We start from the raw sequence: 15,113 nt of genomic DNA on the forward strand, positions 1-15,113 counted from the left end.
GATCGCGTGCAACCGCGACGACAAGCGAAACAACGTTGCCACACCAGCACGAGGCCCGCCACACTGGGCAACAATCACGGCAGCAAACCAGCTGATCCCAAAGGGAGAGTGAAAGACAGAGGTGCGCTGGAAGCTGCCACTTTTTCAAGCGGGTAACCCTGCCCATTAATCAATGCCCAGATGGTGTCAATGGCCCAGCAAAACAAAGGAGGGAGAGAGAGAGAGAGAGAGAGAGAGAGAGAGAGAGAGAGAGAGACTCCAGCACCCCTGCTACACGAGCATCTCTTAAAGAACGAGCCCAGTACACGCCAATCACTATAAGCTCGACAGCACAACTGTACAAATAACATCACTCTACGGCAACCCTTGTCTAACAATTTATTTCTTTAAGGTACAAGAACCATTTGAGTTGGTTGGGATGGACCTGATGTGCCTGACTGTGACAGAGGACGGTAATCAATACATTTGTGTAATGGTTGATTATTTTACCAAATGGGCAGAAGCCTACCCTCTGAAGAGTAAATCAGCAGGAGAGGTCACCAGTTGTATTCTGAAATTTATATACACATATGGTGTACCTCAGAGACTGCCAACAGATCAGGGGACAGAGTTCAAAAATAAGGTGAGAACCAAACTGTCCATTGCTATATTCCTGAGCTTTATATCAGCTAAACAGCTAAATCTGAACCTGTGCTCTCAATTAAACACTCAGCGCAGCTTTTGCTCACCCTACCACCCCCAGGCAAACGGTTTGGTGGAAACACTCAATGGCACCATACAGAGGTAAGTTACTTACTTTTTCCACATCTTCTACGTTGAAACAAGTGATTCTATGAAACACTTTTCAGGTCTCTGAATAAGATCGCAAGATTGAAGCCTAGATCCTGGGACAAACTTCTGCCAGCGACAATGTTTGGTCTCCGGTGAAAAAGACAACTGACTACTAAATGCAGTCCATATTTTTTAATGTTTGGCAGAGAGGCCAAATACCCCTCAGAAGGTGGAGAGCCTCATCCAAAACGAGGACCCATTTGAGGGGCTGAAGGCCTTTCCTGACACGTTTGAGAATGTGAAGCGAAATGTCGCGAAGAGCCAAGACAAAATTCAAAAGAGAAAATTACTTAAAGGACTAAATGTGGAATTTAGCATTGGGGTCAAAGTCCTAAAAAAGAACATCAGGGAGGAACAGCGCAAAGGAGGAAAAATGGCTCCAGACATGTTGGGGCCATTTACTGTGAGCGCAGTAGAAGAGAAATTGGTCACCCTAACAAGGGGAAGGGCCAAAACTACAGCGAACATTGATCAGTTGGAGCACTACATTGAACCAGAGGAGAGAATTCCTGAAAAACTGAAAAGAATTGCGAGGCAAGTCTCACGCTACCCACTATGATTTGTCATATTGAAGTATATCTGTACCTCATAAAATGTTGCAAATTTTCAGCAGTCAATGACATCCTTGCTGCAAAAGCGGAGATCATTTGGGCCAAATACGGCCCTTACAAATTAACATTAAAACATTGGCCCCCAAAAAAGAGCTTGTTGGTGAGGTCGACAACATCTTGATGAGATTCTTGTTGTTGAACGTTAAATAAATAATGTTAATTTCCTCTTCCTCGTGTCCAGATTTTAAACAGTTTTTTCCACTGGCTAACGACCCAAGTTCAGCAGAAGGTGTATGTTATCGATTCATTCGCCATGACGGAAATATGGAAAGGCTCTGTGAAAAAAAATGAAAAAGGTAAGCTTCACAATTTACAAGTTGATAGTTTAAGCCTGGCTTCTCGACCACTAAAATTATGGTTACTTGCAGCTCAACATCTCCGAGTGGGATTTTTTTAATTGGGGCAGTCTGTGAGAACAATCACTGGCTGCTCGTGGTAAGTGTACTCTGTTTTAATATGAACAATTACAACATGGCATTGAAGTATGCTTTATAGTCTGCTTCCTGTAAAAGGTCATGTATCCAAGTGAGGCGCGAGCCATTTTGATTGACCCCTTTGGCGCAACGGCTGAACGACTGTGTTGGTGCAGGGACTCAACAAGGTAGGACAATCTCTTCACACAACTGGCTAAGGAATATATTGATAAAATACACACTTGCATATGTTTGTTTGTTTGTTTTAGAGCGTTTTTAAGAAATCATATTCCAAATTTATTTCCCGCTGGAACTGCAAGACAGTTCCACACCCCACCCAGAAGGATGGAACATCTTGCGGGGTTATAATTTGCAAAGTAAGTGTTTGGAAATTGACACTCACTTTGTTTCCTCTAAGATTTCAGAATTGCTCCTCTATCAGTCAGGCTCTGCTCATCCAGAAATGAGCCATACCCTTATATATACTGCTAATTAATGTGTGCACCTGTTTCATAAATCACTCACACCTGATTGATTTATTAAATCACAGGTGTGATTGATTTCCCTTTATTCTTATCTTTTGATTAATCAACTTTTATTTGTCCCAGCTGTCATAGGGCAGATCAAGGTTATGACCTTCTTGCTGTGAGGCAACAGGGCATAGCACTTTGCAGAGGTTTCACAGACTGCTGGTTTGATTTGAAACCATTGTCATTTTTTTTTTTATTTCTTATTTTTTTGTAGAGCACCAGCCAACCAGTGCTACATTACAATGTATTGATGAGAACTTTTGTTATTGATGAAATACCCATTTCCTGCACCATGATATCAATAAATTCTTTGAAAAGCATACAATGCATTTTCCCGGATTTTATTTTTCTTTTTTCACAATCTGTCTCTCAAAGTTGAAGTGTACCCAGGGTGAGCATCACATACCTTTCATCTTTTGAAGTGGGACAACTCGTGTACAACTTAACTTTCTTTATTTACATGGCTCTTTAAAAACAGCTGAAACATAGTACTTTATAATGACAGAAAATGTAAGTACAGACAATAATATGGTCAGACACAAGACGAAATCCATTGCTGGTTTTAAGGCGTCACTTCGCTTTGAGAACTCTCGCCGGTGTAGGTACAGAATCTGTCCGGGGCTGTGGAATGTGTCCTGGGTCCTACGGCAACTTTATTAGGACAAACTACATCGCGGTTAGTCCAGAGCGCGTTTTTTTACGGCAACTCTTTTAAAACCAACAACATCGCAGTCGGTAATTGAATGAATTAATCGGGGAAAAAAAAACGGGTAAAAAGGGCGGGAAACTATGTCAAAAAAAGAGCGAAATCAGTTCCACTCTGTGGAGAGTGAGGAGAGTGAGGAGCATTTTTTTTGGAGAGAGCGAATAATAAAGTTTGAGACAGTGGAGAATTACATGTTCTCAACTGAATTAAAACACTACATTTTACACTAAACATATCACACACACACACACACACACACACACACACACACACACACACACTAACTCCAAGAATGTGGAGAGCAGAAAAAGGGTGATTCGGAGGCAGTCAAAAAAGTACTTGATCAACGGTAAGTAATCTTTAGATTTTATTTTCTCTTGAACAAAATGCAGTTACATTTAATGAAACAAGCTGCAGTCGCATGTTACGTACTCCATGTGAAATTGATGATTTTTTTCCCCTGCTGCAATAGATGGGCAGCTGTTTTACTCTTGGAAAGGAAAGCCCAAAATGGTGGGGATGGATCAAAAGCGCTTGCGAGATGTCCTTCATGAGTGCCATGACAATGGAGGTCACTTCAGTGCAAGGAGAACCCAGGAAAAGGTTTCAGCATCTTATCGCTGGGCGACTTTGTCCGAGGATGTCAAGAAATGGGTGAGACCTCTTCAGCTATTAATGCATCTACAGGAATGTTTGACTGTTATGACTTAGCACATGCCATACCCCTGAAATTGTTAAACATTTTAACAAACATTATTGAATAAAACACGTAAACTCTTCACATGTAAGTTTGTGAAGATTTTATTGACAAACTAATATGGACTAAGTGTTTTCCACTGTTTGCTCTTTGTTTCTGGTGAAATCCCTGGAAAAAACATAAATCAGTCAAGTCTTAATCAAGCCATTTGCTATATCACATAATGCTTCAAAAGTGCAGTTTACTGTAGTGTCTAAAAATTGAAATGATTGTCATAGTCTAAACAACAGCTTTCTTTTAAGGTTGCGGAGTGTCCCCAATGTCAGCGAAATGACAGGATGAAGACAGCTGCACCTGTATTGCAACCAATTGTGGTGAAGGAGGCATGGAGCGTACTTGGCGTGGATTTAATTGGCCCACTTCCTACCACTGCAAGGGGCAAACGGTAAATGACTTATGTAGAAGTTATTATTATTCTCCCAACATGCGTCCCCTGCAACCTTAATACTAGTATATTAATACTAGTATTTTATATTATAGTAATAGTATTTTTTTGCAAAGAAAAACAAACACTGACTATATTACATTACGTTGTAGATATATACTTACGGCCACAGACCTTTTCGCAAAGTGGGTTGTGGCAAAGTCCCTTCCCCTTAAAACTGCTGCAGGTTTCCAAAAAAATCTCGAACATCATGCTCGACTTCGGGGTTGACAGGATCATCACACACCAAGGGCGTGGATTTGTCAATGAGGTACTGTACAAAACAGTTATGCGCAACAACAAACTTTATATCTCAGGATAATCAAATGATTTCAGAGCACATTTTAAGTGGCTTGACAGTAAGTGCTGTAGTAATAGTGCAATGATATGTGTCAAGTACATGCTGTACTTTCTATATTTGCACTACTTGCTGAAGAAAGATGTGCTCTTTGGCTTAGTTTTGTTCTTTTTTAAACAGGTGTTACTACATGGAGTAGGTTCTCTGCAGAGTACAGGAAACAGTTCTACACCATGTACTTGATTGACATGTGCATTGGATGTCAAAGGCTGTATAAGAAATTCCCTCCTGGTACATGCATGTTCGAAAGAATGATATCGTGTTGATGTCAAACATGTTGTATTGCTCTGTTAGTTATGTATAGGCAAATTCACGGACCTCATGCCATCTCTACTTTTAAGTGGAAACTATTCCATTTTTAAATCTGTTTTACAGTACATGTCGGTTCAGGAAAAAAAGAGGACAAATCCAAGGATTTTACTGTATATACTGATGAGACACAACCACGCAACTGTTGCTACTTCTGTGCCTGAAGCGCCTTACATTAATGTGGTGAAGGTCAGTTCCTTAAAACAGGTGTTTATGCAGGCACTTATTGGAAACATATTGTTCATGACGTGACTACTGTAAAGTAACATAAATCAACGCTGCATTCTCCAGGTCTTTCTTACCAAGGGGCGTGGACACCAGTGCCCCTATCTTGTGAATGTTACATTATTTTGTATTTGGTTGCTTAATTGTTTCATTTCAATTGGGTTTGCAAATAAAAATGTTAAAAAAAAAGGAATAAGAATGCTTTAATACTTGGATTTTTTTTATTTTTATTGATTTCATTCATGCACTTTTTTTAAAATTCACTTTAGATTTGTCAGGCTGGGACTCAAAGCAGGACTCAGAGGGTAGTGAGAGACAAAGATATTTATTAAACCCAACATGCGCTACACCTCTAGACCAAGTGATCAAAATAACCAGGCTGTGAAACTCCTAGAGTACCTAATCTATGAAACAAAAGGGGCAAGATATAAGTTGCTCAAGGGATAAAGAGCCGAGGATGGGGAAAAACAAGGGATGAACTAAAAATCACTCCAAAGTAGGAAAACGGGGCAAGCTACATATAACTAAAGGATAAACATAGACTAAAACAGATCGAAACCAAAAGCGCTCACTGGGAGGAATGCAAAAAGGGCTAATAAAGTAGAAGTGAAAAATCACTATCTAAGAGGGGCTCAATAACAGAATCTCAGAAACAATTAACTAATCTTTGACTAAGAACAAAAAAAAAAACTCACTCGTCTTCGAGGCTGCGCCGGCTTACTGTGAGTTTTTCTTGGGCTGTGGCCGGGAGCTAGACTTGACAACACAAGACACTCTGGCACAAGACCAGGGGCACACAGACTATTTAAACACATGAGGTGATGAGGCACATGTTGAGAAAATGGGTAATTGGGTCAGACGCACAGGTGGCACATGAGGCGGGGGAAGTGATCTGAAACGAGAGTAAGGTTAGTAAAGATAAATAAAACAGGAAATGACAAGACAACACCAAGACAAGACACAACCTCACCATCATCATAAGAAAATACTTCAGCCATTTTAGCTTTAGGACACAATTCATGACATCAAAATTCATTTGATGTCATGTCCTTCATAACATTTTACTGTATAATTTTTCCTTCTATACTGACACCTGTTTCTCCATATAAATCTAAAGTTTATAGTATTTATCATCTTAATCATTCTAGATGAAATTGGGAAAGAGAACGCAGGGTAGATTACTCTTGACAAACTATCCATTTTTGTTAACAAAACCCTGCCAAGAATAGAGACATCTCGTTGCAACCATCTGTCTATAATAGATTTGCATTTGTCCACAGTATCACTCATATTCAGTTTTTCAGTCAACATTTTGTCCTTAGAGATAATAACCCCCAAGTATTTGACTTTCTTTTTAACTTGTATATTACACACAGATTGTAGATGGCAATCATGCGAGGTCAAAATTTCAAATTTTTTCAGGTTAAGAGGCCCTTGAGAAAAAAAAATCAATAGTCTCTAGAGCCAGCGGAATTTGATCCACATTCTCTAGAAATAAAGTTGTCGTCGGCTAATTGACTTAACACAATTTTTTCCTCCAATACCTTCAGCCCCCTGATCCTACTGGTTTTGACTAAAATAGATAACATTTCAGCAACCATTATAAACAGTAACGGTGAGCTCCCACAACCCTGTCGAATGCCTCTCTTAATGTCAAACCTGGGGGAAGTGCCATGTCCTAAGGCTACTGAACTATTAATCCCATTATAAAGCGTTCCAATAATGTTTACGAACTTCTCCCCAAAACCGAAATGAACTAAAGTTTTTATTACAAAGGGGTATTCCACTGAATCAAAGGCTTTATAAAAATCTAAAAACAAAATTAATCCACTTTCATGGACAACATGACGAAACTCAAGCAAATCCCATATAAATCGAGAGGCACCGAAATGCAGACAAAATTGCGGACACGGGCGCCGCCATTACTCCAATCCCGTAACTCAACACCGGAACTCAACGCCGGAAGTTAGTTGATCTTTTTTTTAAATGTATTTTTAATAATTGCGCAAAACAGTACAAAAAAAACAAAACAAAACAAAAAAACAATAGCAACAAAAACTATCGCCGGACATGGGCTCCGCCATAACTTCTATACCAGAACTCAAGACCGGAACTCAACGCCGGAAGTTAGTTGATCTTTTATTTTCTTTTAATATATTTTTTAATAATTGCGCAACAGTATGTCACTATGTACTGTTTGTCTGAGCCCAAACTATTATCTGCCTTTATTTGTCAAGCCAAGTTCCTGATTTGCATGCACATTAATAAATGTCATTACCAAATGGCATTTCCTGTGGCTGAGTAGTCCAGTTTTTGCAGCTGCCTGCAGTCTTAATTTTCCATTATTGTTTTCTGCAGCATTATGGATCTGATTGAGAAGGGAGGGATTCTGCCAGTGTTTTCCAAGACACAGATTAAGGTAACTTTTGAATAGACTGTGCTTTAATCATTTACAGTGTCTCTTACTTTCGCATATTATTAGATGTTCACCTTTTACTCTCTGGTTTCAGAACTTACATGGTGGTCTCATCAATGGTAGCATCTGGTCAAACAGGATGGAGCTGTGGCAGAATCCTTCCAAATCCCTCAACCTCAATTCCTTAAATTAAGGACACTTAATTTAAGTGACCAGCGGGTAAATGACATAACTAAGACATAACTTCCGGCGTTGAGTTCCGGTATAGAAGTTATGGCGGAGCCCATGTCCGGCGATAGTTTTTGTTGATATTGTTTTTTTTTTTGTACTGTTTTGCGCAATTATTAAAAATACATTTAAAAAAAAGATCAACTAACTTCTGGCGTTGAGTTCCGGTGTTGAGTGACGGGATTGGAGTAATGGCGGTGCCCGTGTCCACCATTTTGTCTGCATTTCGGTACTCTTGTATAAGTCTGATATTATTATGAATTAACCGACCTTTTAAAAAAACAGACTTTATCTCGCTAATTATTTCTTAAGTCGTGCTGCAATAGCCCCTGAGAAAATTTTATAATCTGTATTGACAAGCGTAATTGGTCTGAGATGAGCCAGTATCCTCTTATCTTTACCAGGCTTGGGAATCAGGGTAATCAACCCTTGTTTCATTGTAGACATCAATTCCTTTTTCTCTACACATTCCTTAAGAGCTTCGAACAACAGAATTCTAACATTCTTCCAAAAGTATTGATAAAAATCTGTTGTAAGACCATCTGGACCTGGGGATTTGTTTAGAGCCATACTGAGAACAGCAGAATCTAATTCTTCAATTCTTAAATCTGACTCACATAGAACTTTAAAGGATTCCTCAATATGAGGAATTGAATTCTTAATCTTATCAAAAAGAGTATCAGCATCCTTTAAGGAATAATGTGAGGAGTACAGATCAGAATAGAAAGAGAAAACCTCCTTTTCAATACTCTTCAAATTTTTGTTTTCCCCTCTCATTAATAATCAGACTCGAAATTGAATTTCTCTGTTGTCTACTTTTTAGACGGAAAAACCAACTCATAGGAAAATCAGTGATAACTATCTATCATTCGTTCCTTTGTTTCATCTATTGTATATAATACGATCATATCTTATCTATATACGTTTAAAAATTATTTTCTCTAAATGCGATCGTGATGTAGTTTGTCCTAATACAGTTTCTGTAGGACCCCGGACACATTCCACAGCCCCGGACAGATTCTCTACCTACACCTGTCATTCTCGGTTCAAAACTTTCCTGCGCACATGCTGTGTTGTTGGTGTGCAGCAGTGAAATGGGTGCCCGCTGAAACACTTTCCCGGCGCGCACGTTCCGGACGTTGTTTGGGCTATTCACCGGTATAGTGGTATATGAAAAATTAATATCATAACTAAAATAAAGACCGGTTTTCGGTGCGAACCGGTATACCCGACAGCCCACATTAACACATCAAGCAACTTGTCAGCTGCAGATTTGTCTTCTGCAGAGGGAGAAGATCTCCCATCACCGTTTGCAGACATTCCTGCCCTTGTACATGACCACAGCTACCTTCCTGAACGCTTCGAAGGTCTTGTGGACAACGCTCTGGTGTACATTAGAGGTAGCATTCGACTGATAGTGAATTTTGCCTGTGACCAATAGTGCCAATAGTCAAAAAGTCTGGGGAAGCACAAGGCTGGTTTATGAGATGATAGTCCCAAAAAAGAAATGTTGCCCAAATTTACCAATGCTTATTAAATAGTATATTGTTCATCCGTGTTAGACTGTGTGTTCTCATGTTATTTTATTTTGTATTGTTTATACATTATGTCATTATTTGTCTTTGTTGTGAAGGAATTGACCGGATGTGTTTTGTCTCTTCCTTTTCTGGCTTTGTTGAGTGCATGTAACTTTAAGAGTTCTGTCTGGGGAATAAAAAGGGCGTTGTTGAAGTGAGATATATATGCAGCAAGAAAAGAGAGAAAATAAAAACTATAAGAGAGCAACGAACGGTATCTTGGTTTTCTATGGAGAAACAGAATCCAATGCAAGTAGCGATGGAAAATCAGCGAGCAGAAAAGCCAACAGGTTATGGGCCCAGACGCGGCGCAAGTGGAGGAAGATGGCAACGGATAGTCTTCGATGGAGACGAAAACAACTTCGAACTTTGGCAAGTTAAGTTTCTTGGACACTTGAGAATGCTAGGATTAAAAGGACACTATACTAAAACCTCCTCACGAAGATGTAGAAGCAGACAAAAATGAAGAATGCTATGTGGAGTTAATACAATTTCTCGACGATAAAAGTCTATCGCTGGTCATGAGAGATGCCGCAGACAACGGCAGAAAAGCACTTAAGATACTACCGGACCATTACGCAAGTGATGGTAAGCCAAGAATTATAGCACTTTACACAGAACTAACTTCACTAAAGATGTCTGAAGAGACTGTGACAGATTACATCATCCGAGCTGAAAAAGCAGTGACATCCCTAAGAAATGCAAAAGAAAATATTAGCGACGGGCTAATAATGGCAATGATTCTGAAGGGACTTCCAGAGTCATACAAACCATTTCCCATCCATATAACACAAAGCAAGGAAGACATAACTTTTCCAGAGTTTAAAAGCAGACTAAGAAGCTATGAAGAGACAGAAAAGTTTGATACTAAAAGTAAGTCAGACAATGTCATGAAAGTAAACATAACATCATCAAATGTGACATGTTACTCATGTGGAAAACGTGGACACATCGCAAGAGAATGTCACCAAAAGGAAACTACTGAGTTGGGACATAAGTGGTGCAGTTATCACAAGAGCTCAACACACAGTGATGAGACATGTAGAAGAAAAATGGACCAATGAAAGGATAAAAAACACTCCAGTTTTCATGTTGACGGGTAGAAAACCAGATCTGTCAAAAATGTGGATATTTGGATCCAAATGCTATACTTACAAGCACAATCATAAGAAACTTGACCCCAGATGTGAAAAGGGAATATTTGTGGGTTATAGTAGAAATAGCCCAACGTACCTGGTATATAACCCAGACACAAAAAATGGTATCAAAACATAGACTTGTTAAGTTTATAAAAAGGAATAGTCAAGAACAAAGTACACACACTGATGAATATGAGCCTGAGATCCAGGAATATAACAGACAATGTGAAAGAATCACAGAGGTCCCACAGCTGAAGAGTAAAGAGACGGTTACAGAGAGGAACTTAGAAACAAACCTTATTTGCACAAATACACCAATATCACCCGATGTAGAATATAGAGAGGAAACTGTTGTAAACAAAAATAGCAAAGATGCAGAATTAGAGCACAATCAAGACCAAAATCAGCGATATCCGAAAAGAGATAGAAAAGAGCCCAAACACTTACAGGATTATGTAACAGACTATGATGATAGTGATGAAAATGATGAAAAGGTAAAAATATTTAAAGCTAGATTTGTTGCCAAAGGATATAACCAAACAAAAGGGATAGATTACCATGAGACATTTGCCGACAGCAAACCTCACTTCTGTGCGGGTATTGATGCAAGTAGCAGCCCAGAAAGAAGGAAGAAACTGGTACAAACAGCTTAATGATCATCTTGAACGAAATGATTTCAAGAAAAACCAGTCTGATAATTGTGTGTACAGAAAGCAGACAGAAAATGTAACCATTGTGGTGATCATTTGGGTTGATGACTTGATAATAGCTGCCAGTAACAAGGACATTCTGAACCGATTCAAAGACACCATGAAAACACAATTTAATATGAAAGATTTGGGGAAAATATCATGCTTCTTAGGCATACAATTTGAACAAAGGGAAGGTGAAATTGTAATGAATCAGAAAAGGTATACTGAAAAGATGCTTGAACGTTACGGAATGTCAGGGTGCAAACCTAGATATACACCCAGTGAGCTAAAGGTGGAAGAATTAATGATTGAGGAGGATGGCGGGAATGAAATTGCAGATCCAAAAGAGTACCAGGAAATTGTAGGCAGCCTTATTTATGCCATGACATGCACCAGACTCGATATAAGCTGGATCGTGAGTAAATTTTCTCAAACTCTTGCGAATCCTAAAATGGAGAAATGGAGAATTTAGTAGCAGCAAAACATGTCCTGAGATACCTAAAAGGGACCAATGACTACGAATTGAGATTTAAGAAAAATGATGAGATTTTGTGTCTTATAGGATTCAGCGACTTGGACTGGGCATCCTCAGTGGAAGACAGACGTAGCACCACTGGATATTGTTTTAGTCTTACTAAAGAGGGCCCCATTGTATCATGGAAGTCAAATATATGCCGAATACATAGGTTTGGCGACAACGACCCAAGAAAGCATCTATCTGACCCAGTTATTAAATGGTATCGATAACAGAGTTCACATTTGTTTCAAAGTGTTTGCTGTCAATCAGGGAGCCATAGCACTAAGTAAGAATCCCATCAACAGACAACAATCCAAGCATATTGATGTGAAATATCAATTTATTCGAAATGCGTCCAATGAAGGAAAAATAAACATTGTGTACTGCCCATCAGAAGATATGGCTGCAGACATACTTACAAAGCCTGTTGCAAAACACTCTCCGGTTGGCGGGTCAGCCGTGATTGGCCAGATCACTGCCCCTCTCATCCAGGCTTCCAGCTGTTGTCCTCTCTTTTCTGCCAGAGCCAACAGGAGGCTCTCTCTGCCGCTTCTCCCAACCTTCGAACAGCTGCTTTCCTCAAGTGGCCTCTCAATCCGACCTTTGTCATTAGATTCCACACAGATTGCGCTGGGAAACCTCGACATCCAACCTCCACTGTCACCAGCCATGTTGTCCACCCCTTGTTCCGGCAATCCTGGGCAAGTTGTTGGTACTTGGTTTTCTTTCTCTCTGCCGCTTCCTCACAGCCCTCCTCCCACGGGACAGTTAGTTCCACCAGGATGATTTTCTTTCCCTCTGGAGACAGTACTGCCTCTGGGAAGATATATAGACAGATGTTATATATAGACACATAGATATATTATATAGATACATATAGACAACACACACACACACACACACATACATATATATATATATAGAGAGAGACTATATAGATAGATAGATATCTAGATAGATGGAGCTGCAGCGGGAGCCAATTTGAAAAAGGTCCTGAGCATGGGACAAAATTCCGATTGCTCCCGGATAATAAGGTAAATACAAGTGTTATTTTCATTTCACCTGTACGTGGATTCCCTTGACAAAAACAACGGCCATTATCGTAGCACACAGGAATTGCTGATATACTGCTGCCTCAATGGGTTGCTTTATGTGACATTGCTCAATCAAAACTAATTCTAACTAATACCGAGGTCACAAAATGACACAATTAAACTTACTGATTAATATATTTACAGGTCAGGTGTATGCTGTGTGACACGAGGCTGTCATACAGCAACAACACCTCATCCATGCTGAGGCACTTAAGGGCCATGCATGGAGAAGGCACTGATCCGGCACTCGAGAACGGACAGCAGCCAGCTGTTGCCATTAACCCTGGTAAGTTTATGCATGGCAGTTGCATAGGATCACTTATGTCAGGAGTTTTTTCTATATTGCCCTGTGATACATAGCATGTTTATGTAACTTAATCCATTGTCTTGTATACATATATTTATCAGGTAACAGAAAGGCATACCTTGATAATGCGGTTGTTAACTTCATTATTAAGGACTCTCAGCCGTTCTCTGTGGTGGAGGATGTTGGATTCAAAGAGCTTCTGGCAAAACTGGACCCCACATACACGCTCCCAACAAGGAAGGCTGTAAAAAACATGGTGCTAGCCAAGTATGAGGAGGAGAGGGAGAAGGCCAAAGCTGAGATCCAGGGAGTTGAGACTGTGAGCCTCACAGCAGATATGTGGACCTCCATAACATGGATGCATATCTGGCTGTCTCGCAGCATCACAGCCTCATCCTCCACCACCAACAGCATCACAGCCTCATCCTCCACCACCAGCAGCAGTTTCCACAGGCATTTATTTTTTCACTTTTTTATTAATCATCAATGATGAATGAAATATCTGGTGATGATAATCTTAAATATTTTTCTGGAGTTGACCTGTGGAGACTGCTGGATGATGATGCCAACCGAGCCAGGCAAACACAAAGCGCCACAGCAAATGCTATCAAAAAATCCTATCAGCTTCTTGAAAGAACCGAACATCCCTTAAGATACTGGGCCAACCACCAAATGGTCTACCCAAATCTATATAAAGTGGCAAAACACTTCCTTTGTACCCCAGCCTCATCAGTTCCATGTGAACAAGTTTTTTCAAAAGCTGGGGAAATTGTTTCCAAAAAAAAGAAACCGTTTCAGCACAAAAACTGTCGAGAAATTGTTATTTCTAAATAAAAATACATAAGTCACACAAGCACACCCTGTACCCCATTTTCTAGCACCCTCTGCCCTGTTTTCAAGCACACCATCTTCACCCATGCAGCTATTCACCTCTTTCAATGAACTCCAAAACTTAGGGCCAATTCCAATTCCTCCCTTAACTCCTCAATCTCAACCCTCACCCTTAACCCTCAATCTTTGGCCCTCAATCTTGGCCCTCAAAAATAAGTGTAAGGGCTTAGAAATGGGACACCCCTTAAGTGCAGTTACGTCTTCAGACTGTGGGGGGCGGCCTTACGCCAAAGCTACGTCCAATCTGTCAAGAAGACGACAACGACGAAGAAGAAGGAGAAGAAGAAAAAAACGGCGAAAAAGGAAGAAGTCCTCCTTCGCTTCACAACGAGGTATACAAGTAACGTGAAGCCGGGACCGCCGGTTGTTACGCAACAACGATGTCAATAATCCATAAAAAAGTCTTAAACTAAGACAATAAAATGGTTTCGTAATATTTATATCTTTATTAACTAAGAAAATACTTCCATTTGTAGCTCGCTTTTACATCGTGATCTTTTTCGAAGATGTCTTGGCGAAAATACGCAATGCCTTCTGGGTGGCCCTTACTGCCAAGGGTGGTGCCGGAGAATCTCAATATTGAGGGCGATACAGCCCTTAAACTCGTCCCTCAACTTGACGTTGAGAGAATCGGGACAGCACTTGCACCTCGCGGGAGCGCGCATTTTTGAGATTGAGGGTTAAGGGAGGAATTGGAATTCACCCTTACTTTGTCATTCCATCCATCAATCCATAATATAACTTGAATTTCCACCAGTTTCATGTAAAAAAAATACAGTCTGTATTTGTAGAGCACATCATCATCATTCTTCTTATTATTATTATAATTATATCCACTGGAAACCATACAATCATCTAGTGCAGTCAAACAGAAAATTGCTATACAGTCCTATTTTTCTATGCCTCCATGATACAGTCAGAAGTGCTGTTTTGGTTAGAAAGAATCACATGGTTGATGACGTATAAACCAGTGTACTGCTTCATGAAGTATGGAAACCCTATCATTGGTTTGGTTGTCTCGACTCAGAGCTGAGTTGAGCTTTCGAAGTCAATGGAGAATTGATCGACAGGGGTTTGGTTTGACAGTG

General features: G+C 40.0%; 1 long non-coding RNA gene across 1 annotated transcript; it reads left to right on the top strand.

Moving 5' to 3' along the window:
* Positions 1 to 3,369: 3,369 nt before the first annotated feature.
* Positions 3,370 to 5,165, top strand: LOC142888964 (uncharacterized). Its single transcript, XR_012926762.1, has 4 exons — positions 3,370 to 3,440; positions 3,564 to 3,745; positions 4,133 to 4,233; positions 4,751 to 5,165. It is a non-coding gene; the product is annotated as an uncharacterized LOC142888964 (long non-coding RNA).
* The last annotated feature ends 9,948 nt before the right edge of the window (positions 5,166 to 15,113 follow it).

Source organism: Nelusetta ayraudi, unplaced genomic scaffold, assembly GCF_046127955.1.
Source record: "Nelusetta ayraudi isolate G7.1 ecotype Tasmania unplaced genomic scaffold, CSIRO-AGI_Nayr_v1 ptg000021l, whole genome shotgun sequence".
Classification (NCBI taxonomy): domain Eukaryota; kingdom Metazoa; phylum Chordata; class Actinopteri; order Tetraodontiformes; family Monacanthidae; genus Nelusetta; species Nelusetta ayraudi.